The sequence below is a fragment of the Triturus cristatus genome, chromosome 3_1 (assembly GCF_964204655.1).
Source record: "Triturus cristatus chromosome 3_1, aTriCri1.1, whole genome shotgun sequence".
NCBI lineage: Eukaryota > Metazoa > Chordata > Amphibia > Caudata > Salamandridae > Triturus > Triturus cristatus.
This window is the reverse complement of record NC_140583.1, coordinates 30,260,378-30,272,587: the sequence shown is the minus strand read 5'-3', so window position 1 is coordinate 30,272,587 and position 12,210 is coordinate 30,260,378. Positions and strand designations below refer to the sequence as shown.

The following is a 12,210-nucleotide window of genomic DNA, read 5'->3' as shown; positions in this document are numbered from 1 at the left end:
GAGGATTTGGGACTGTGATATGTATACACTGTGAGGTATGGAACAGTGAGATATATACAGTGTGAGGTACTGGGGAGAGGGTGTATACACTGTGAGGTATTAGAACAGTGAGATGTATACACTGTGAGGTATTAGAACAGTGAGATGTATACACTGAGGTTTTGGGACTGTGAGATGTATACACTGTGAGGTATTAGAACAGTGAGATGTATACACTGTGGGGTATGGAACAGTGAGATATATACACTGTGAGGTACTGGGGAGAGGGTGTATACACTGTGAGGTATTAGAACAGTGAGATGTAAACACTGAGGATTTGGGACTGTGAGATATATACACTGAGGTATGGAACAGTGAGATATATAGTGTGAGGTACTGGGGAGAGGGTGTATACACTGTGAGGATTTGGGACTGAGATGTATACACTGTGAGGATTTGGGACTGTGAGATGTATACACTGTAAGGTATGGAACAGTGAGATATATAGTGTGAGGTACTGGGGAGAGGGTGTATACACTGTGAGGTATTAGAACAGTGAGATGTATACACTGTGAGGATTTGGGACTGTGAGATGTATACACTGTGAGGTATGGACCAGTGAGATATATACACTGTGAGGTACTGGGGAGAGGGTGTATACACTCTGAGGTATTAAAACAGTGAGATGTATACACTGAGGTTTTGGGACTGTGAGATATATACAGTGTGAGGTATGGAACAGTGAGATATATACAGTGTGAGGTACTGGGGAGAGGGTGTATACACTGTGAGGTATTAGAACAGTGAGATGTATACACTGTGAGGATTTGGGACTGAGATGTATACACTGTGAGGTATTGGGGCAGTGAGATGTATACACTGTGATGTATTGGGGCAGTGAGATGTATACACTGTGATGTATTGGGGCAGTGAGATATATACACAGAGATATTGGCACGATGAGATAAATACATTGTGAGGTATTGGGGCAGGAAGCTGTATACGCTGTCAGGTATTGGAACCGTTAGATGCATACAGTGAGATATTGGGGCAGTGAGATGTGTACACAGAGAGGTATTGGGGTAGTGAGATGTATACACTGAGAGGTATCGGGGCAGTGAGATGTCTACACTGTGAGGTATTGGGGCAGTGAGATGTATACACTGTGAGGTATTGGGGCAGGGAGATGTGCACACAGAGAGGTATTGGGGCAGTGAGATGTATACACTGTGAGGTATTGGGGCAGTGAGATGTGCACACAGAGAGGTATTGGGGTAGTGAGATATATACACTGTGAGGTATTGGGGCAGTGAGATGTATACACTGTGAGGTATTGGGGCAGTGAGATGTATACACTGTGAGGTATTGGGACAGTGAGATGTGCACACAGAGAGGTATTGGGTCAGTGAGTTATATACACGGAGATATTGGGACATTGAGAAGTATACAGTGAGATGTTGGGACAGTGAGGTAGTCAGACTGCGAAGTATTTATTTAGTGCCAAAGTTTGGACTGGTTGGTAGTCGGATAGTACGGTTTTGGGGCAGGAAATGTGGGGCTGAGAGATAAGGACAGTTCGCAGTGTGCAACAAGGCTCAGTCTCAGTTTCGGGTCACGGCCTGCACCATAGCTGTTAAGTGCTGTTTTTTTCTGTTTTTTCTGATGCCTTTTTAATCTTTTTCTGTTTATCATAATCTGAATGTGCGGATTACACCGGGGAAGGGGGAGGGAGGGGAGGCGCGCTCCCCCTTAAATCGAATAAAATCTAAGCCGCGAGCTGGATTCAAAAGAACCCTCCTCCCTGTGGAAGACAACCATAGTGCCTCGAAGCAAAGCGGCCCCAGGCCCTATCTTCTACCCGCCCCCCTGCACCTGAGGGTCCGCTTTAGTTGAGCTTGCTTGACACGCGCTGACAGCCAGGGGTGTTAATGTGGTGCCCAAGGGGGCAAGACGCCACTCAAGGGGCAGCTTCATCCCTAGGGTACACCCTGGAGGCTCCCCCTTGCCACCGTCCATACCAACCCCAGACCTCCTGTAGAGCCAGTCAAGGGGCAGCTTCAGTCCTAGGGTACACACCAGGGTCTGCCCCTTGCCACCGTCCATGCCAACCCCACACATCCTGTAGAGCCAGTCAAGGGGCAGCTTCAGTCCTAGGGTACACCCCAGGGGCTGCCCCTTGCCACCGTCCATGCCAACCCCAGACCTCCTGTAGAGCCAGTTAAGGGGCAGCTTCAGTCCTGGGGCTACACATCCACAGGATGCCACCTGCCAAGACATGCCAACACACAACATACCGTAGAGCCAGTCAGGGGACACATACAGACCTCATTCTACACCCCCAGAGGCTGGCTGTCGAAGCCCTCTTGCCATGGCATGCCCCCCCCCCCCCAAGAAATCCCGTAGAGTCAGTCAATGGGCAGGTTCAGTGCTTGGGGCTACACACTTAAAGAATACCACCTGGGAATGCCAGCCCCCAGAGACTGGCACTGGAAGCTCCCCTGCCATGGCATGCCAACCCAAGACATTCCGTAGAGCCAGTCAAAGAAGGGGTTTAGTTCTTGGGGGCTACACACCCAAAGAATGCCCCCTGCCAAGGCATGCCAACACACAACACTGTGGAGCCAGTAAAGTGGCAGGTTCAGTCCTTTGTCTACACACCCAAAGGATGCCACTGGCCATGCCAACACACAACATTCCGTAGAGGCAGTCAGAATACCACATGGAGCCCACCCAGGAGTGGCTGAAGCCCACCCCCTGGAGGCACTGTTAAGTACCCGAGAATACTAGATCGCGCCCACCCAGGAGTGGCAGAAACCCATCCCCTAGAGGCACTGTTAAGTACCCGAGAATACCACATGGAGCCAACCCAGGAGAGACAGAAGCCCACCCCGTGGAGGCTCTGTTAAGTACCCGAGAATACCACATGGAGCCCACCCAGGAGCGAGAGAAACCCACCCCCCAGGGCACTGTTAAGTACCTTAGAATTCTACATGGCACCCACCCAGGAGTGACAGAAGCCCTCCCCCAGGAGGCACTGTTAAATACCATAGAATGCTACATGGAGCCCACTCAGGAGCGGCAGAAGCCCACCCCCTGGAGGCACTGTTAAGTACACGGGAATACTACATTAAGCCCACCCAGGAGCGCCAGAAGCCCACCCCCCCAGGGCACTGTTAAGTATATGGGAATACTACATGGCACCCACCCAGGAGCGACAGAAGCTCACCACCTGAAGGCACTGTTAAGTACCCCCAAAATACCACATAGAGCCCACCCAGGAGTGCCAGAAGCCCACCCCCGGGGGCACTGTAAAGTAGCCAGGAATACCACATGGAGCCCACCCAGGAGCAACAGAAGCCCACTCTGGAGGCACTGTTAGACAGACACAGAATACCAAATGGAGCCCACCCAGGAGCGAGAGAAACCCACCCTCTGGAGCCACTATTAAATACCAGAGAATACCACAAGGAGCCCACCCAGGACCGACAGAAACCCACCCTCTGGAGGCACTGTTAAATACCAGAGATTACCACATGAAGTCCACCCAGGAGCGAGAGAATCCCACCCTCTGGAGGCACTGTTAAATACCATAGAATACCACTTGGAGCCCACCCCGGAGAGAGAGAAACCCACCCTCTGGAGGCACTGTTAAATACCATAGAATACCACATGGAGCCCACCCAGGAGCGAGAGAAACCCACCCTCTGAAGGCACTGTTAAATACAATAGAATACCACATAGAGCCCACCCAGGAGCAGCAGACGCCCACCCCCTGGAGGCACTGTTAAATACCATAGAATACCACATGGAGCCCACCCAGGAGTGAGAGAAACCCCCCCTCTGGAGGCACTGTTAAATACCATAGAATACCATATGGAGCCCACCCAGGAGCGAGAGAAACCCACCCTCTGAAGGCACTGTTAAATACCATAGAATACCACATGGAGCCCACACAGGAGCGGCAGAAGCCCACCCCCTGGAGGCACTGTTAAATACCATAGAACCCACCCAGGAGCGAGAGAACCCCCCCCCCCTGGAGGCACTGTTAAATACCATAGAATACCACATGGAGCCCACCCAGGAGCGAGAGAACCCCCCCCCCTGGAGGCACTGTTAAATACCATAGAATACCACATGGAGCCCACCCAGGAGCGAGAGAAACCCACCCTCTGGAGGCACTGTTAAATACCAGAGAATACCACAAGGAGCCCACCCAGGACCGACAGAAACCCACCCTCTGGAGGCACTGTTAAATACCAGAGATTACCACATGAAGTCCACCCAGGAGCGAGAGAATCCCACCCTCTGGAGGCACTGTTAAATACCATAGAATACCACTTGGAGCCCACCCCGGAGAGAGAGAAACCCACCCTCTGGAGGCACTGTTAAATACCATAGAATACTACATGGAGCCCACCCAGGAGCGAGAGAAACCCACCCTCTGGAGGCACTCTTAAATACCATAGAATACCACATGGAGCCCACACAGGAGCGGCAGAAGCCCACCCCCTGGAGGCACTGTTAAATACCATAGAACCCACCCAGGAGCGAGAGAACCCCCCCCCCTGGAAGCACTGTTAAATACCATAGAATACCACATGGGGCCCACCCAGGAGCGGCAGAAGCCCACCCCCTGGAGGCACTGTTAAATACCATAGAATACCACATGAAGCCCACCCAGGAGCGAGAGAAACCCCCCCCTGGAGACACTATTAAATACCAAAGAATACCACATGGAGCCCACCCAGGAGCGAGAGAAACCCACCCTCTGGAGGCACTGTTAAATACCAGGGATTACCACATGAAGCCCACCCAGGAGCGAGAAAAACCCACCTCCTGGAGGCACTGTTAAATACCATAGAATACCACATGGAGCCCACCCAGGAGCGAGAGAATCCCGCCCTCTGGAGGCACTGTTAAATACCATAGAGTACCACATGGAGCCCACCCAGGAGCGGGAGAAACCCCCACCCTGGAGGCACTGTTAAATACCATAGAATACCACATGGAGCCCACCCAGGAGCAAGAGAAACCCACCCTCTGGAGGCACTGTTAAATAACAGGGATTACCACATGGAGCCCACCCAGGAGCGAGAATAACTCACCCTCTGGAGGCACTGTTAAATACCATAGAATACCACATAGAGCCCACCCAGGAGCGGCAGAAGCCCACCCCCTGGAGGCACTGTTAAATACCATAGAATACCACATGGAGCCCACCCAGGACCGAGAGAAGCCCCCCCTCTGGAGGCACTGTTAAATACCATAGAATACCACATGGAGCCCACCCAGGAGCGAGAGAAACCCACCCTCTGGAGGCACTGTTAAATACCAGGGATTACCACATGAAGCCCACCCAGGAGCGAGAAAAACCCACCTCCTGGAGGCACTGTTAAATACCATAGAATACCACATGGAGCCCACCCAGGAGCGAGAGAATCCCGCCCTCTGGAGGCACTGTTAAATACCATAGAGTACCACATGGAGCCCACCCAGGAGCGAGAGAAACCCCCACCCTGGAGGCACTGTTAAATACCATAGAATACCACATGGAGCCCACCCAGGAGCAAGAGAAACCCACCCTCTGGAGCCACTGTTAAATAACAGGGATTACCACATGGAGCCCACCCAGGAGCGAGAATAACTCACCCTCTGGAGGCACTGTTATATACCAGAGATTACCACATGAAGCCCAACCAGGAGCGAGATAAACCCACCTCCTGGAGGCACTGTTAATTACACGGGCATACTGCATCGAGCCCACCCAGGAGCACCAGAAGCCCATCCCCTGGGGCACTGTTAAATACCAGAGATTAACACATGAAGTCCACCCAGGAGCGAGAGAATCCCACCCTCTGGAGGCACTGTTAAATACAAGAGATTACCATATGGAGCCCACCCAGGAGCGAGAGAAACCCACCCTCTGGAGGCACGGTTAAATACCATAGAATACCACATGGTACCCACCCAGGAGCAAGAGAAACCCCCCCTCTGGAGGCACTGTTAAATACCATAGAATACCACATGGAGCCCACCCAGGAGCGAGAGAAACCCACCCTCTGGAGGCACTGTTAAATACCATAGAATACCACATGGAGCCCACCCAGGAGCGAGAGAATCCCACCCTCTGGAGGCACTGTTAAATACCACAGAATACCACATGGAGCCCACCCTGGAGAGAGAGAAACCCACCCTCTGGAGGCACGGTTAAATACCATAGAATACCACATGGTGCCCACCCAGGAGCAAGAGAAACCCCCCCTCTGGAGGCACTGTTAAATACCATAGAATACCACATGGAGCCCACCCAGGAGCGAGAGAAACCCACCCTCTGGAGGCACTGTTAAATACCATAGAATACCACATGGAGCCCACCCAGGAGCGAGAGAATCCCACCCTCTGGAGGCACTGTTAAATACCACAGAATACCACATAGAGCCCACCCTGGAGAGAGAGAAACCCACCTCCTGGAGGCACTGTTACATACCAGAGATTACCACACGAAGTCCACCCAGGATCGAGAGAAACCCACCCTCTGGAGGCACTGTTAAACACCATAGAATAACACATGGAGCCCACCCAGGACCGAGAGACCCCCCCGCTCCCCTGGAGGCACTGTTAAATACCATAGAATACCACATGGAGCCCACCCAGGAGCAAGATAAACCCCCCTCTGGAGGCACTGTTAAATACCATAGAATACCACATGGAGCCCAGCCAGGAGCGAGAGAAACCCCCCCTCTGGAGGCACTGTTAAATACCATAGAATACTACATGGAGCCCACCCAGGAGCGAGAGAAACCCACACTCTGGAGGCACTGTTAAATACTGGAGATTACCACATGGAGCCCACCCAGAAGCGAGAGAAACCCACCCCCTGGAGGCACTGTTAAATACCATAGAATACCACTTGGAGCCCACCCAGGAGCGAGAGAAACCCACCCCCCGGAGGCACTGTTAAATACCATAGAAAACCACATGGAGCCCACCCAGGAGCGAGAGAAACCCACCCGCTGAAGGCACTGTTAAATACCATAGAATACCACATGGAGCCCACCCAGGAGCGAGAGAAACCCACCCTCTGAAGGCACTGTTAAATACCATGGAATACCACATAGAGCCCACCCAGGAGCGAGAGAAACCCCCCCTCTGGAGGCACTGTTAAATACCAGAGATTACCACATGAAGTCCACCCAGGAGCGAGAGAAACCCACCCTCTGGAGGCACTGTTAAACACCATAGAATACCACATGGAGCCCACCCAGGAGCGAGAGAAACCCACCCTCTGGAGGCACTGTTAAATACCATAGAATACCACATGGAGCCCACCCAGGACCGAGAGAAGCCCCCCCTCTGGAGGCACTGTTAAATACCATAGAATACCACATGGAGCCCACCCAGGAGCGAGAGAAACCCACCCTCTGGAGGCACTGTTAAATACCATAGAATACCACATGGAGCCCACCCAGGAGCGAGAGAATCCCACCCTCTGGAGGCACTGTTAAATACCACAGAATACCACATAGAGCCCACCCTGGAGAGAGAGAAACCCACCTCCTGGGGGCACTGTTACATACCAGAGATTACCACACGAAGTCCACCCAGGAGCGAGAGAAACCCACCCTCTGGAGGCACTGTTAAACACCATAGAATAACACATGGAGCCCACCCAGGACCGAGAGACCCCCCCGCTCCCCTGGATGCACTGTTAAATACCATAGAATACCACATGGAGCCCACCCAGGAGCAAGATAAACCCCCCTCTGGAGGCACTGTTAAATACCATAGAATACCACATGGAGCCCAGCCAGGAGCGAGAGAAACCCCCCCTCTGGAGGCACTGTTAAATACCATAGAATACTACATGGAGCCCACCCAGGAGCGAGAGAAACCCACCCTCTGGAGGCACTGTTAAATACTGGAGATTACCACATGGAGCCCACCCAGAAGCGAGAGAAACCCACCCTCTGGAGGCACTGTTAAATACCATAGAATACCACTTGGAGCCCACCCAGGAGCGAGAGAAACCCACCCCCCGGAGGCACTGTTAAATACCATAGAAAACCACATGGAGCCCACCCAGGAGCGAGAGAAACCCACCCTCTGAAGGCACTGTTAAATACCATAGAATACCACATGGAGCCCACCCAGGAGCGAGAGAAACCCACCCTCTGAAGGCACTGTTAAATACCATAGAATACCACATAGAGCCCACCCAGGAGTGAGAGAAACCCCCCCTCTGGAGGCACTGTTAAATACCAGAGATTACCACATGAAGTCTACCCAGGAGCGAGAGAAACCCACCCTCTGGAGGCACTGTTAAACACCATAGAATACCACATGGAGCCCACCCAGGAGCGAGAGAAACCCACCCTCTGGAGGCACTGTTAAATACCATAGAATACCACATGGAGCCCACCCAGGACCGAGAGAAACCCACCCTCTGAAGGCACTGTTAAATACCATAGAATACCACATAGAGCCCACCCAGGAGCGGCAGAAGCCCACCCCCTGGAGGCACTGTTAAATACCATAGAATACCACATGGAGCCCACCCAGGAGCGAGAGAAACCCCCCCTCTGGAGGCACTGTTAAATACCAGAGATTACCACATGAAGTCCACCCAGGAGCGAGAGAAACCCACCCTCTGGAGGCACTGTTAAACACCATAGAATACCACATGGAGCCCACCCAGGAGCGAGAGAAACCCAGCCTCTGGAGGCACTGTTAAATACCATAGAATACCACATGGAGCCCACCCAGGAGCGAGAGAAACCCACCCTCTGAAGGCACTGTCAAATACCATAGAATACCACATAGAGCCCACCCAGGAGCGGCAGAAGCCCACCCCCTGGAGGCACTGTTAAATACCATAGAACACCACATGGAGCCCACCCAGGAGCGAGAGAAATCCACCCTCTGAAGGCACTGTTAAATACCACAGAATACCACATGGAGCCCACCCTGGAGAGAGAGAAACCCACCTCCTGGAGGCACTGTTAAATACCAGAGATTACCACATGAAGTCCACCCGGGAGCGAGAGAAACCCACCCTCTGGAGGCACTGTTAAACACCATAGAATACCACATGGAGCCCACCCAGGAGCGAGAGAATCCCACCCTCTGGAGGCACTGTTAAATACCATAGAATAACACATGGAGCCCACCCAGGACCGAGAGACCCCCCCGCTCCCCTGGAGGCACTGTTAAATACCATAGAATACCACGTGGAGCCCACCCAGGAGCAAGATAAACCCCCCCCCAGGAGGCACTGTTAAATACCATAGAATACCACAGGGAGCCCAGCCAGGAGCGAGAGAAACCCCCCCTCTGGAGGCACTGTTAAATACCATAGAATACCACATGGAGCCCACCCAGGAGCGAGAGAAACCCACCCTCTGGAGGCACTGTTAAATACTGGAGATTACCACATGGCGCCCACCCAGGAGCGAGAGAAATCCACCCTCTGGAGGCACTGTTAATTACCATAGAATACCACATGGAGCCCACCCAGGAGCGAGAGAAACCCACCCTCTGAAGGCACTGTTAAATACCATAGAATACCACATAGAGCCCACCCAGGAGCGGCAGAAGCCCACCCCCTGGAGGCACTGTTAAATACCATAGAATACCACATGGAGCCCACCCAGGAGCGAGAGAAACCCACCCTCTGAAGGCAATGTTAAATACCATAGAATACCACATGGAGCCCACCCAGGAGCGAGAGAAACCCCCCCTCTGGAGGCACTGTTAAATACCATAGAATACCACATGGAGCCCACCCAGGAGCGAGAGAAACCACCCTCTGAAGGCACTGTTAAATACCATAGAATACCACATGGAGCCCACCCAGGAGCGAGAGAACCCCCCACCCCAGGAGGCACTGGAAAGCCCCTAGAGAATACAATAAGGAGGCCCATGACCAAAAGACTCCTTCTCAGGAGGGAATGGTACATTCTGTTAGAAACAGAGAGGGGAGGATGAACTCTCTACATAAAAGCAACGGCCCATAATGTGTTTACGACCGGAAGCAAACATTGCTAACCTGGAGAGTGGCCCGAGGGGCGTTGCTGAGAGAGATTTGGGTCAGTGAACCTCACATTTCCCAACTAAAAAAGCAGTAGGCCACAGGGTTACTAGGTGAGCCGGAGGTGCAGCGTCAGTACTGATTTGCCATAGGTGTGTATCTGGGACTTATTTGGAGTTTAGGGGACAAGTACCCCATTGCAACAGCAATGGAGTGCCCTGTCCTCAACCCCAAGGCCTGCCCGTCTGATGTTGAGTTGAATGGGCAGCAAGTGTTGTGCCAACAGAGTACAATATACTTTGTTGGGGTAAAACGTCCTACGATGCAGTAAGTGCCTTCAGAGATAAACCATCCGACGATGCGCCCTGTGTAGAGTAGGGGTCAGATGGCTTTCACTTTTACTGTTCCTCAGTGCCAGGTAATCTTGGCAGTGAGAGGCAGTGTAAAAAGAGACCTGATCCCCAAAGCATGTGAGAAGACTCCCTGGTGTAGGGGGTCATTTTGTTTCTTTCTTATCAGAAAACAAACAGTTGCTTTGGGAGGTTGTATGACGGATTCACGCAACATAGCATGCCCGAACAACGCGGTCTCAACATTGACCACGTCTTTACCATGTATACCTTTACAACGCATTGCATTGTAAAGTCATGATTGATAAGGCAAATGAGTGGTAAAAGTCATATCCCAGCCTTGAACCCTAAAGCCTGACCCCAGCCCTTAAAACTACCCTGACCCCAGCCCTTAAAACTACCCTGACCCCAGCCCTTAAAATACCCCATCCCCCTCACCCGAGCCGTCCCCTTTAAACACCCCAGCCACCCACAAAGCTTCAACACAAACACCTCTGGTGAAGCTTCAACACAAACACCTCTGGTGAAGCTTCGACACAAACACCTCTGGTGAAACTTCAACACAAAACAGCTCTGGTGAAACTTCAACACAAAACACCTCTGGTGAAACTTCAACACAAAACACCTCTGGTGAAACTTCAACACAAAACACCTCTGGTGAAACTTCAACACAAACACCTCTGGTGAAACTTCAACACAAAACAACTCTGGTGAAACTTCAACACAAAACACCTCTGGTGAAGCTTCGACACAAACACCTCTGGTGAAGCTTCAACACAAACACCTGTGGTGAAGCTTCAATACAAACACCTGTGGTGAAGATTCAATACAAACACCTCTGGTGAAGCTTCAACACAAACACCTGTGGTGAAGCTTCAACACAAAACACCTCTGGTGAAACTTCAACACAAACACTTCTGGTGAAACTTCAACACAAAACAACTCTGGTGAAACTTCAACACAAAACACCTCTGGTGAAGCTTCGACACAAACACCTCTGGTGAAGCTTCAACACAAACACCTCTGGTGAAGCTTCAACACAAACACCTGTGGTGAAGATTCAACACAAACACCTCTGGTGAAGCTTCAACACAAACACCTGTGGTGAAGCTTCAACACAAACACCTGTGGTGAAGCTTCAACACAAACACCTCTGGTGAAGCTTCAACACAAACACCTCTGGTGAAGCTTCAACACAAACACCTCCGGTGAAGCTTCGACACAAACACCTCTGGTGAAGCTTCAACACAAACACCTCCGGTGAAGCTTCGACACAAACACCTCTGGTGAAGCTTCGACACAAACACCTCTGGTGAAACTTCAACACAAAACACCTCTGGTGAAACTTCAACACAAACACCTGTGGTGAAACTTCAACACAAACACCTGTGGTGAAGCTTCAACACAAACACCTCTGGTGAAGCTTCAACACAAACACCTCCGGTGAAGCTTCAACACAAACACCTCCGGTGAAGCTTCAACACAAACACCTCTGGTGAAGCTTCAACACAAACACCTCTGGTGAAGCTTCAACACAAACACCTCTGGTGAAGCTTCAATACAAACATCTCCGGTGAAGCTTCAACACAAACACCTGTGGAGAAGCTCCAACACAAACACCTCTGGTGAAGCTTCAACACAAACACCTCTGGTGAAGCTTCAACACAAACACCTCTGGTGAAGCTTCAACACAAACACCTCTGGTGAAGCTTCGACACAAACACCTCTGGTGAAGCTTCGACACAAACACCTCCGTTGAAGCTTCGACACAAACACCTCTGGTAAAGCTTCAACACAAACACCTCTGGTGAAGCTTCAACACAAAACACCTCTGGTGAAGCTTCAACACAAACA

At 51.5% G+C, this 12,210-nt stretch overlaps 1 protein-coding gene across 6 annotated transcripts in view; it reads left to right on the top strand.

The window, feature by feature from the left end:
• DGKZ (diacylglycerol kinase zeta) overlaps positions 1-12,210 on the top strand; it is a 759,825-nt gene that overhangs the window by 202,791 nt on the left and 544,824 nt on the right. The window lies entirely within an intron of this gene.